At 32.9% G+C, this 10,625-nt stretch overlaps 1 non-coding gene across 1 annotated transcript; it reads right to left on the minus strand.

Moving 5' to 3' along the window:
* Positions 1 to 3,232: 3,232 nt before the first annotated feature.
* LOC112820505 (small nucleolar RNA SNORA72) lies at positions 3,233 to 3,364 on the minus strand. Its single transcript, XR_003207169.1, has one exon. It is a non-coding gene; the product is annotated as a small nucleolar RNA SNORA72 (small nucleolar RNA).
* Positions 3,365 to 10,625: the final 7,261 nt, after the last annotated feature.

Consider the following 10,625-nt stretch of genomic DNA (forward strand, 5'->3'; position numbering starts at 1 on the left):
AATTCCATAAACTCAGATACAAAAGTGTTAACATTTTTTATTCAAATGAGTTTTCTTTGCTTGAATAGGTATGTGTTTGTCACATTATTTTTATTTTAATTTTTGCCAAAGAGGGAATTTCCACAGCATCATTGAGCAAATGATTTTTGCTTTCCCATTAATTATTTTCCCTTTTATAACATATATTATGTAATTACAAATTTTAAAGCCTATTTATATGTGTGTAACTATGATTATGTACATTTATATATTAATTATAATTAAATTTGTTTCACTAACATAAAAGCCATAGCTGTTAAAATATGACAGACAAAATTTTTGCTTTAACTGAAAGAAATGTTGGATATGACAAAAATTAAATGAACTGGCAAACATTAAATATATTTGCTATATTAACAATCAAAAAGAAACATCTCCATAAATGTAAATTAATTACTCTTTTGGGAAAAGTGATTTTAGCTGTCATCTAACTGAATGCATTATTGTTCATTTTCTTGTTCAAAGATACAAGTTGTGCTAGAAAAAATAACTTTTATCAGCACATTGCAGTACAAACTGCAATTTGAAAAATATATATTATAGATGGTATTATGTTGGCATTTGTTATTTTCATTTTCAAATTCTGAAGACATATTGTTGTTGAGGGCCTTCGAATCAAGTAAGCAATCTTTATTATTTGACAAAAGTTTATCTCTGATTCTTTGCCTCTTCTGTAGTGGATTTCATTCTCCCTATTTTTCTCTGGAAAAATAAACAATAGTTTTCAGTATCTCCATACTTTTCATTCTGAAGTAGAGACTTACTGGTCAATGGCTAGAAGAGGAGAGATAGGTGACCATCAAGTGCTCTGAACTGCCCATTACCTACCCATTGACTTGGCTTGACTAAAATTTAATCAAGTTTTATTCTGGATGACATATACTTTGGATTTAGATTTGCCCTTCATTGTCTGGTTTCTCTTCAGATCCTATGAATTTTTCTCCTTTTAGATTTGCCCCTAAGCTTAAGAAAGAACTAAGATGCAGAACATCTTCCCCTTACAGCTCATCCTGAAAACAGACTGACTCCAGGGGAAAGAAATCCTGTTCAACATCCCTCATAATACCATCTGTTCCACTCCCACCTACTATCAAGTTCTCTTACAAAGTTCCTGCTAGCCCCTCACAAGGCTACCAGCCCTCTTTATTAGAAAAAAAAAAAAAAAAGTCTTTCTTTGCTTTGATTTGTAACTGCAGATCTGTGGTCAGAGCATTCTTCTTATTGCTATAGTCTCTTTAATTCTCTCCTTTCTCGAATTCAAACTGATTGTTTATTTGACAGTTACATACTCAGATTTAGGATAGAAAAATAAACCTAAAAATAATTACAGATGTGGGTAAGATGAGAAGAAACTTTACAGAAAAGAGAAAGATATCTATTTCTAGAAAGAGAAAGACAGAGAGAAAGAGAGAGAGGGGAAGAATGGAAGAATAAGATCTCAAACGCCCAGATGCAAGTAAGAGACTTGAAATGTGAGTGTTTCATAAGTAAACATTTGCATTGCTTTCATTAGACTTTATGTATATTCATTAATTAAATGTTCACAATAGCTCTATATAATGTGGTCTATTATTATTTCATTCTCTACACATGGGTAAAATGAGAAACAGAGAAACTAAGTAATTTGCTCAAGGTCACGGTTTTGAAATGAGATGGAGTTGGAACCTTAGCTGCCTGACTCAGGGTCTCTCCTTCCAAACATCACATTCCCCACATCATTCTATTGGTGATTTAAAAAAAAAAAATCCAAGTTTGAATCATCAGAACATGGAAACTGATTATTTCTAAAATAGTACACATAAAAATGGAAGCTAATTATCAATCGAGTGGCTCAGAATCACTCCATAAACTTTGTCTCGAGAAAAGTAAGGAGATTTTGTACTTGGATGCAGCTTTCATTTTAAAAGGGAAACACAATCATCTTGTATGATTATACCTACTTTTTTTTGGTCAATTTTTTTGGGGGGAAGGCAGAGTTGCTTTCTTACCACCATTCTAGACTTCTACATCATCATACAATTAGTACTGCCACATTGACAGCATTATCTGTAAATTATTAATGAACTTATTTTAATTTGCTGGAGTACTAATTCTTTTGAAATAAAAACAAAAAAATGTTCTGTATAGAATTGATGCTCATGAAAAATAACAACGTGACAAGAGCAGATGTTTCCACCTCATTCTTAATCCCTTTATAAGTCAATTCAAATGTTCTGACTCCCTGAAATTCCAAAAATAATTAGTGAAAAACAGTGTTTGGAAAGACATCCAACTTTGATAATATCATAATCTTTCTCTTGAGATAAATCTGACTAAGACTGGATCTGAACAACAACTGGCAATCAGTGACACATTCTGTATTTTCATAACTTAAAATGATGTCAACTCTTTTTGTAACTGAATTTTAAAAATAGTAATTGAAAATAGCAGACATTTATTTTTTACTATTTCTTTTGTAGGTTTTAGTTTAGAAAGCCAAATTAAAGTACTGAAAATCAGCTCTTATGTTCACAATTCCTTCAATTTACATAAATAGTTAACACCGTTAGGATAATTCTCTAATATTTAAACCAACTTATATTTTACTTTTGATTAAAGTGCTTTCTTAGTTTAGCATTGGGCCATGTTTCTGTCTGAGAAGTAGTATGAGAGTATACCTTTTACTTTATTGAAATTCTTCTTGCTCTCTTTCCCTTTATTAACCATTTGACATTTGCAGACATCCTGTCACTTTACATACTTTAGAATGCATCTCTGAAGAATATACCATATAATCATAATACAATTACTGCACCAGAGACTTAATAATGTCAATAATATAATCTTGAGGTGCCTAGGTGGCTCAGTCAGTTAAGCTTGATTTTGGCTCAGGTCATGATCTCAGGGTCCTGAGATCAAACCCTGTGAAGTCTGCATGGGGCTACGTGCTCATCAGGGAGTCAGCTTGAGCTTCTTTCCCTCCCCCTCTACCTCTCCCCCCTCGTGCATGCATTCTCTCTCAAAAAAATAAATAAATTGAAATCTTTTTTTTTTTTTTTTTTTTACAATTCATTTAATTGCAACTGGTAATCATCAAATTAGCAATGGCTATCTTCAAAGGTTGTGACACTAGCTTTGAGGTCATTTCTCAAGGATAATCGGATACTGAGTCACAGGCACTTCCCAGATATGATACATCATATAATCAGACTTGGTTTATCACCGGCATTGTTAAAACCAGACCTAGGGAAAGAACTAGGTCTGGGGACACATGCATGGTCTTAATATAGCGAATGTTTAGCCTGCCCTGATTATTACAAAATCAGAACAGCGAGAATATTCGCAGAATAAACTGAAATCTTAAAATATATATATCTATAATCTAATATATAGTCCCTTTTCAAATTTGCTCATATATTTTTTAGATGTTTTATTTTCATTCATTTACCTTTTCAATCCAGGACCCAATAAAAATTCAAGCATTGCATTTAGTTATCATGTGACTTGAGTCTCTTTTGATGTTATGTACACTCTCTATTATTTGTGTCTCTTATGACACTGATAGTTTTGAAGAATCCTGATAGGTTGATAGGTTTGCATTACCATCTTTTTTCCTGGAACATGTCAACATGTCTAATTCATTTTACCACTTTATACCTTAGAGAATTTGTATTAGCCCACGGAATTTTTTGGCTTTTTTCAAGGGATAAGGAGTTAACATTTACTGATTGCTTACAATTTACCATGCAGGGGCACTTGGTTGGTGCAGTAGGTTAAGCAGCAGACTCTCTTTTGTTTTCTGCTCAAGTCATTACCTCAGGGTCTTGGGATAGAGCCTCCTGTGGGATGTCTGCTTTAGGATTCTCTCCCTTCCTCCCTCCCCTTCCCCACTTGCTCATGCCCTCTTTCTTTCTAAAATAAATAAATAAATCTTTAAAAAAATTACCATGTAATATATTTTCCCAAATTTTATTACTTATTTATAAGTATATATATTATTTATATGCATAGACATATGTATATTTTTGTGTATATATATATATATACACACACACACACACACACAACAGAATAGCATGCATCTGTGTTTTTTTTTCACAAATTCATCTGTAGTACTTCTTTTCAGGTAAAAGGTATCACTATTTTTGTTATGAGATAAATGGAGCTCAGAGGTAAGCATGTTATTTAAGACCAATTATAAGTGGAAGTTGGGGTTTTCCTTCAGGCTCTTTACCTGAAAACACACTGCTTACTCATTGGGCAGCATGTTAAGGAAGAAAATCTGTAAAGTATCATTTTTATATTTTAAATCAGGAGTACTCCACTGGGGAGATGAGATACAAAATATCCTGTACCTGTTGGGACAACTGAAAGTAGGGATGGGGGTGTCCAGGCAAGCCTTACTATTAAAGAAATCCTACTCAGTTAACCTTGGTCACCAATCTTTTTAGAAATACTCCATTCAAAAAAGAGTAATTGTGCCCACTCTTTTCAGTTTGATAATCATGATGGTCTCACTTAATTATTATAAGTAAATTGTCTAAATTCTGTAATGTATATAAATGAACTGAGTAAACTTTTAAGTTAGAAGTATCTCAGCATTATTTAAAAACTTACATCAATGTAAGTGTATTCTTTATATTCTGAGACTCAAATGCCCTCCAGTTAGGCCCCTTGATGAAGTAAAATTAGTTTGCAACCAGGAATGCAGAAGAGTCTGTAGCTAGACCTGCAGTGAATCTTGCCTGGTTGAAACTCTGTTCCAGCCTGAGAAGAAAAAATCAGGTGTTTATGGGTCTCTGCCTTTGCTTGAGTCCTGATATGACTTTTTAATCCAAGGTTTCTAATTAAAGAATAAATTTTTAAAAATATGTTATTTTGTTAATTTCATTTTTTTTATAAAAATTGTATATATTTAAGATGTACAGCATGACGCTTTACTATACATCTACATAGTAAAAAGATTACTATGGTTAAGGTGATTAATGTATCCTCTTTCCATATAGTTACCTTTTTTTTAAATTTAGAAGAACTTTTGAAGTTGTTAAATTTGTTTCTTCAAAAACTAAGGGAGACAAACCATGAGAGACTATGGACTCTGAGAAACAAACTGAGGGTTCTAGAGGGGAGGGGGGTGGGGGGATGGGTTAGCCTGGTGATGGGTATTAAGGAGGGCACGTATTGAATGGAGCACTGGGTGTTATACGCAAACAATGGATCATGGAACACTACATCAAAAACTAATGATGTCATGTATGGTGATTAACATAACATAAAAAAAAAAACTAAGGGGAAATGTGGCCTTCAAAATTTGTCCTAAGAACTACAGTAAATTTAGAATCCAGTTTCTCAAAATAGGCTCAATTGGATAGACTGCATCACAATCATCTGTGATGATGTAAAGGTGGAAGATTCTAGGCCCTACATCCAGGTTTCCTTCCTCTGAATGTCTGGAATTTGATCCTGATACTGGTAATTTAAAGAACCACCTCAGGTTTTTGGTCAGCATTTAAGTTTAGGGACCATAGGATTACAGGAAATTCCCCCTCTTTCCAAAAAAAAAAAAATGCTTTCTGGGTTCAGAAGATTTATGCAAAACTGATTTCTTAAATACACTTCTTAGGTCAGAAAAAAAATCACTGCAATGATTTTGGTAGTTCCCAAACTATCACAAATTCTTTTGCAATTCTATAGAAGCAAAAGTATCAATCTTTATGGGTTCAGGACAAATAGTAAAAATGATTCAAAAGATAGGTTTCTCCAGCTCTGGATTGTGGACAGAGTATTTTGACATTCTGGAAACACAGCTGGACAAGGTTGCTGTCATTGAGAAAAGGAAATAAGTACAGAGTTTTAGGAAATTAGAGAAGTTACAGGCTAGCATTTCCACTGTCTTGGCAATGTCAAAGAGATAAGGTTGTACTGTGGGATAATGCCGAGTATCTGGTTTCCAGGAGCCACAGGTAATAGTTTCCTCAAAAACCAGAAAAAAGATTGGAACAATAACATCTCCAAGAACGAAGCACTATTTACATTGTGATTCCTATGGGTTTTCTCGCAATTATTACATTTTGATCAGCCAAAAACACAGAGTGCTAGCATAGTCCCACCACTGATCTCTTGACATCTCTTTACCTCAAAGACCTCACCATAAGAATTCCAAATGAGCAACTTCTTATGTTCTCTGTCTCTCTGAGCACACCCTATATCTTTTCTTTTTTTACCTGCTAACTAATCCTCAAACCTGAGGGTAATTAGTTCCACTGAGGGCTTTCATATGACGGCTGTTTATTTGGTCACAGTCCCATCATTTTTATTGCAAGAGGTGGGAGTGATATACCATTTGATCTATATTTATCCAAGTAGACTTTCAATTGCTATTTTTTCCTAAGAAATTCTAGTATGTTGAGGCTTCTGCCATTTCACAATGAGGACAAGCATGCTCTCACTTTCCTTTTAATTATTCTCTACCATTATACAGAGCACTTCTATTTTATTGAATAAGAATAATAGACAAGTAAAGAAAATAAAGAAAGGATGGAAGGAGGGAGGGAGGAACATAGGGGAAGAAACAACAGCCACTTGACTTAAAGTGTTCCTTTCATCATATTTTATAACCCTCCTGGTAATTCCAACATCCATGAAATAAATTGTCAAACTCTTGGTCTTTCAGCAATTCAGATTTTCTACGTATAAAGTTATTTCTCATCGAGTCCAATAATAAGACTCAGCAAAAGTCCTAATCAGTTTTATCCCTTGCCTTGCTTCCACCCTCAAAACCTCCTCACCCAAACATCCCATTCCCTACCTACAAACTTTTATCCCTCCATCTTGTTTCACTCCGTTTCTTCAGTCATTCTCCAAGCTTGTTCAGAGTATTCTGCTTTCATTACATCCATTCACTTTCTTGATGTCCCTCATTACTAATCTCAGATTTCTCGGTCCATCACTTCAGAGATAGCTTCCTATGAATCCAAACACTCTAACTGCTCTGTCGTTTTGTTTCACAACTTGAACAAATCTCAAATCCTAGTTGAGTTCAACTTTCCGTTCTCTTCATTTCTGAAGCAGCCTAAGCTGCTGGAGGAAGTCACAAAACAGGGAACGTGGACATGTGGCTTCGTATATGCTCTATTGGCGATAAGCTAATCTCTATATTCCTATTAATATTCTCTGATGAATACACTCTCCTATAATCCCCTTTCATCACTGCTGTGTACATAGAAAATAGAAGGAATCTGATTGAAATTTACTCATTTCACAGATGTTAAGTGTCCAGAGCTTTTTTCTTTTACACTTGTTAAAACATAGATGGCCCTATTTCTATTCAAATATCTTCCAAGTATTTTAGATTCCATCAGTACAAATTTTTTTTTACTTTGTTGTATATATTATAAATTGAAACTCCCCCACTCTACTAGATTTTTCCTACATGTATATATATTTTAATAAAATCAGGGAATCAGACAGAAATTAATTGAGGTTATGAGGTCTAGGTAACATTTCAACAACAAAGATAACTGTGGGAGTCTTCTATGTCTCCAAGTATTTGATAATCTAGAAAAATATTGCTCAACTCATTATTTTATCCTACATGATCTCCTAACTAAAATTAGCCAAAAAGTCTCATCTTGTTATTAGAATATAGATTGTAAACCAGCACAGAGGATTATTATTAGAAATATAAGGTAAAATGAAAAATTCAAGTTAATATTAGAAAAAATTATACAATGCCTACTGTATGTTGCTATTATACAATTGGTGTGTATGGATTATCTAATTCCATCCTCACAATAAATTATTTTTATTATATCTTCAAGCAAACTTCATTTTAAATGAAAAGTGCTGGGAAAAAAAAAAAAGCAAGGAGAATCCATGAGGATATGGGGATATAAAAAAGGAATAAGTAGCCAAGTCGAGGTGAAGGTGGTAGGAGTGCTATACCAGGTGAAGATTGGCGAGATTTCAATTAAATTATTATTGATTTAAAAAATGTCCTGTGGTATATTGTGTATAATACTTTCTTGAGAAAAATAAAATGAAAAAATATTCTAAACTTTTCACTGTTTAATGCAAATAGAAATAGATTTTGGAACTGACTTAATGAAATTGAAATCTTGTGCCAATAGCATCTCAAATATCATCATCATTACTATTATTACTGTAATGATTTTTTTCAAGAATGTCTAAATTTTTACATAATAACATTGTTCTTTTAAACTTTTTTCTTATTGCTACCATAGTGTAAATTTACTCTGTACAATTTAAGAGTATTTTGTTTCGTTGTTTTAAGGAAATAGATAAACTAGATATTCTTTTCCATAACATTTTTTAAAAGGGAGACTAATCTATAAAAATTAAAAGAAAACATTTGCAAAATTGCATTTTCTTTTATCTTAATGATTATTACAAGCTTATATACATCATCATAGTTTTAAGTACCTAAACTTTCTAAAACTAATTTAGACTCTTTTAGTAATATGCATACTGAGTAAGAACAATGTGCACTGAATGTTCTATGAATTAGAAATCAGTGCTGCAAACACTGTGCTCAAAAAAATAAGCAGCCATAGAAACAGCTGGAAAAAAATTATGCTTATCCAGCCTTATGAAATATAGTTTAAAATGAAAGAAACGAGGAAAATGTTATTCATAATTTCTTTTAGACACAAAAGAATCATAAAAAGGCCTCCCGGAGGACTAGTGTACTCAATTCCCCCTAATGCTAAAGAATAGATTCCAGAAAAAGTATGTAAGAATATAATAACACAACTTGTCAAAACCGGACTTCTTTTTAGTTCTGATAATTTAGAAAAAAAGTCAAGTCCTTGTTCTGAAATACAGAACAAAATTAAAGTTATAATTATACAAAAGACCACACAGTGGCAGCGGCAAAATCCCTTATATTACTCCCTAACTTTAATTCCCAGAATTAATCCTGATCTTATTGACTGCCTTATTAGCTGCTGTAAATAGCGAAGCGAAGTGTGTTTGTGGGAGGAAGTTGGAGGTAACTGAGTATAGGATGACAAATGGCATTATGATAATGTATTCTCCCCATCCCGAATGTTATAGTTAATTCCCAAGTATATGAAAAAGTATATCAAAAATATTGATAATAATATCAAAAGTTTATTACTTTCAAAATTAAACTTGATATATTTAATATGTATATATTTTTTAATTTTACACGGACTCAGAGCATCTGTTCTCCTGATTTGTTAAAGAACACAACAGAATATAATTATTGTGATTTTCTCCCCTAGTAATTCTATCCTAATTTTTCTTGTGTTAAACTAGTTCTTTGCTTTCAGTTGCACAATGTTCAGTGCTCACAACTATTGATTGTGACTTCTCCAAAAACCCTGTATTTTCATTCAGCTTATGTTACTCTAACATTTGAAATTATACAATATATATAGCATATTCATTTGTTTTTATTACTGCTTTGGGTCTCTTTTTTTGGATCTCTCATAGTTCTGCATAGTGGATATTTTAAATATGTATTCCTAAATATGTTCCTAATATGTATTTCATCTCTTCCATATGGTTCTGGAGTAATACAGGTTGGGGAATTTGACATGCTCAGGAATGGCCCATACTTAGTCATAGCTAATCATTATAATTGCACACTCTTATCAGAGGATGATTTAGGGAACAAAGCCTATATAAGCCAATATAGGCCCTATATCCCTCTTTCTAATAGTCCTTGGTTCAGGAAAACACATGACATGGGTTTGCCAATTTTGACTATTTTGAAATTTCAAGTTTGATTCTTCAGGTTCTAATAATAACAATTCTTCAGCTCCCATTAGTTTACTAAAAGGAATACTAAGAATTAATTGAATAATACTTGAAAACCAAGGGAATTTCTTTTTTTTAATTGAGATATAATTGACATATACCATTATATTAGTTTCAGGTGTATAATATAATGAATCAACATTTGCATATATTGTGAAATAATCACCATGATAAGTCTAATTAACATCCATCATCACACAAAGTTAAATTTTTTTTCTATGATGAGGAGTTTCAAGATTTACTCTCAGCAAGTTCCAAATATGCAATACAGTATTACTAACTATTGTCACCATGCTGTATACTATATCCCCAGGGCTTATTTATTTTATAACTGGAACTTTGTGCCTTTGACCACCTTCACCCACTTCATCCACCCCCCAGCCCCCATCTCTGGCAGCCACCAATCTAAACTATTCACTTAAAATTATAAAGAAATGTCTTAACATAAATAACTATAACTAAAGAAATGCAGTTTCAAAAACTAGAGTTTTTTTTCTTTTGACAATATTCCAACTATTCCAAAATGACTTATTTCTGCATCATTCTACTGAACTCACTCTTACAAAAGCTATCAATTCATTCACTGTTGCCAAAATATGAATATGCCATTGTCCTCATTGTGCATGATCTATTTGTAGCATTTACTGCAGATGATATTTTCCTCCCTTGGATTTTCTGACACGTGTCCTTTGGTTTTGTTTCTCGATCACTGGAAACTCCTTCTCACTGTGTTACACAAACCAATTATTGATGATGAAAGTAGTCCTCATTCCCTCTTCTCTCCACGTTTTTTTCCTTAATGT

The sequence above is a fragment of the Callorhinus ursinus genome, unplaced genomic scaffold, assembly GCF_003265705.2.
Source record: "Callorhinus ursinus isolate GAN/ISIS: 27379988/994484 unplaced genomic scaffold, GSC_fseal_2.0 scaffold3, whole genome shotgun sequence".
In the NCBI taxonomy this organism is placed as follows: domain Eukaryota; kingdom Metazoa; phylum Chordata; class Mammalia; order Carnivora; family Otariidae; genus Callorhinus; species Callorhinus ursinus.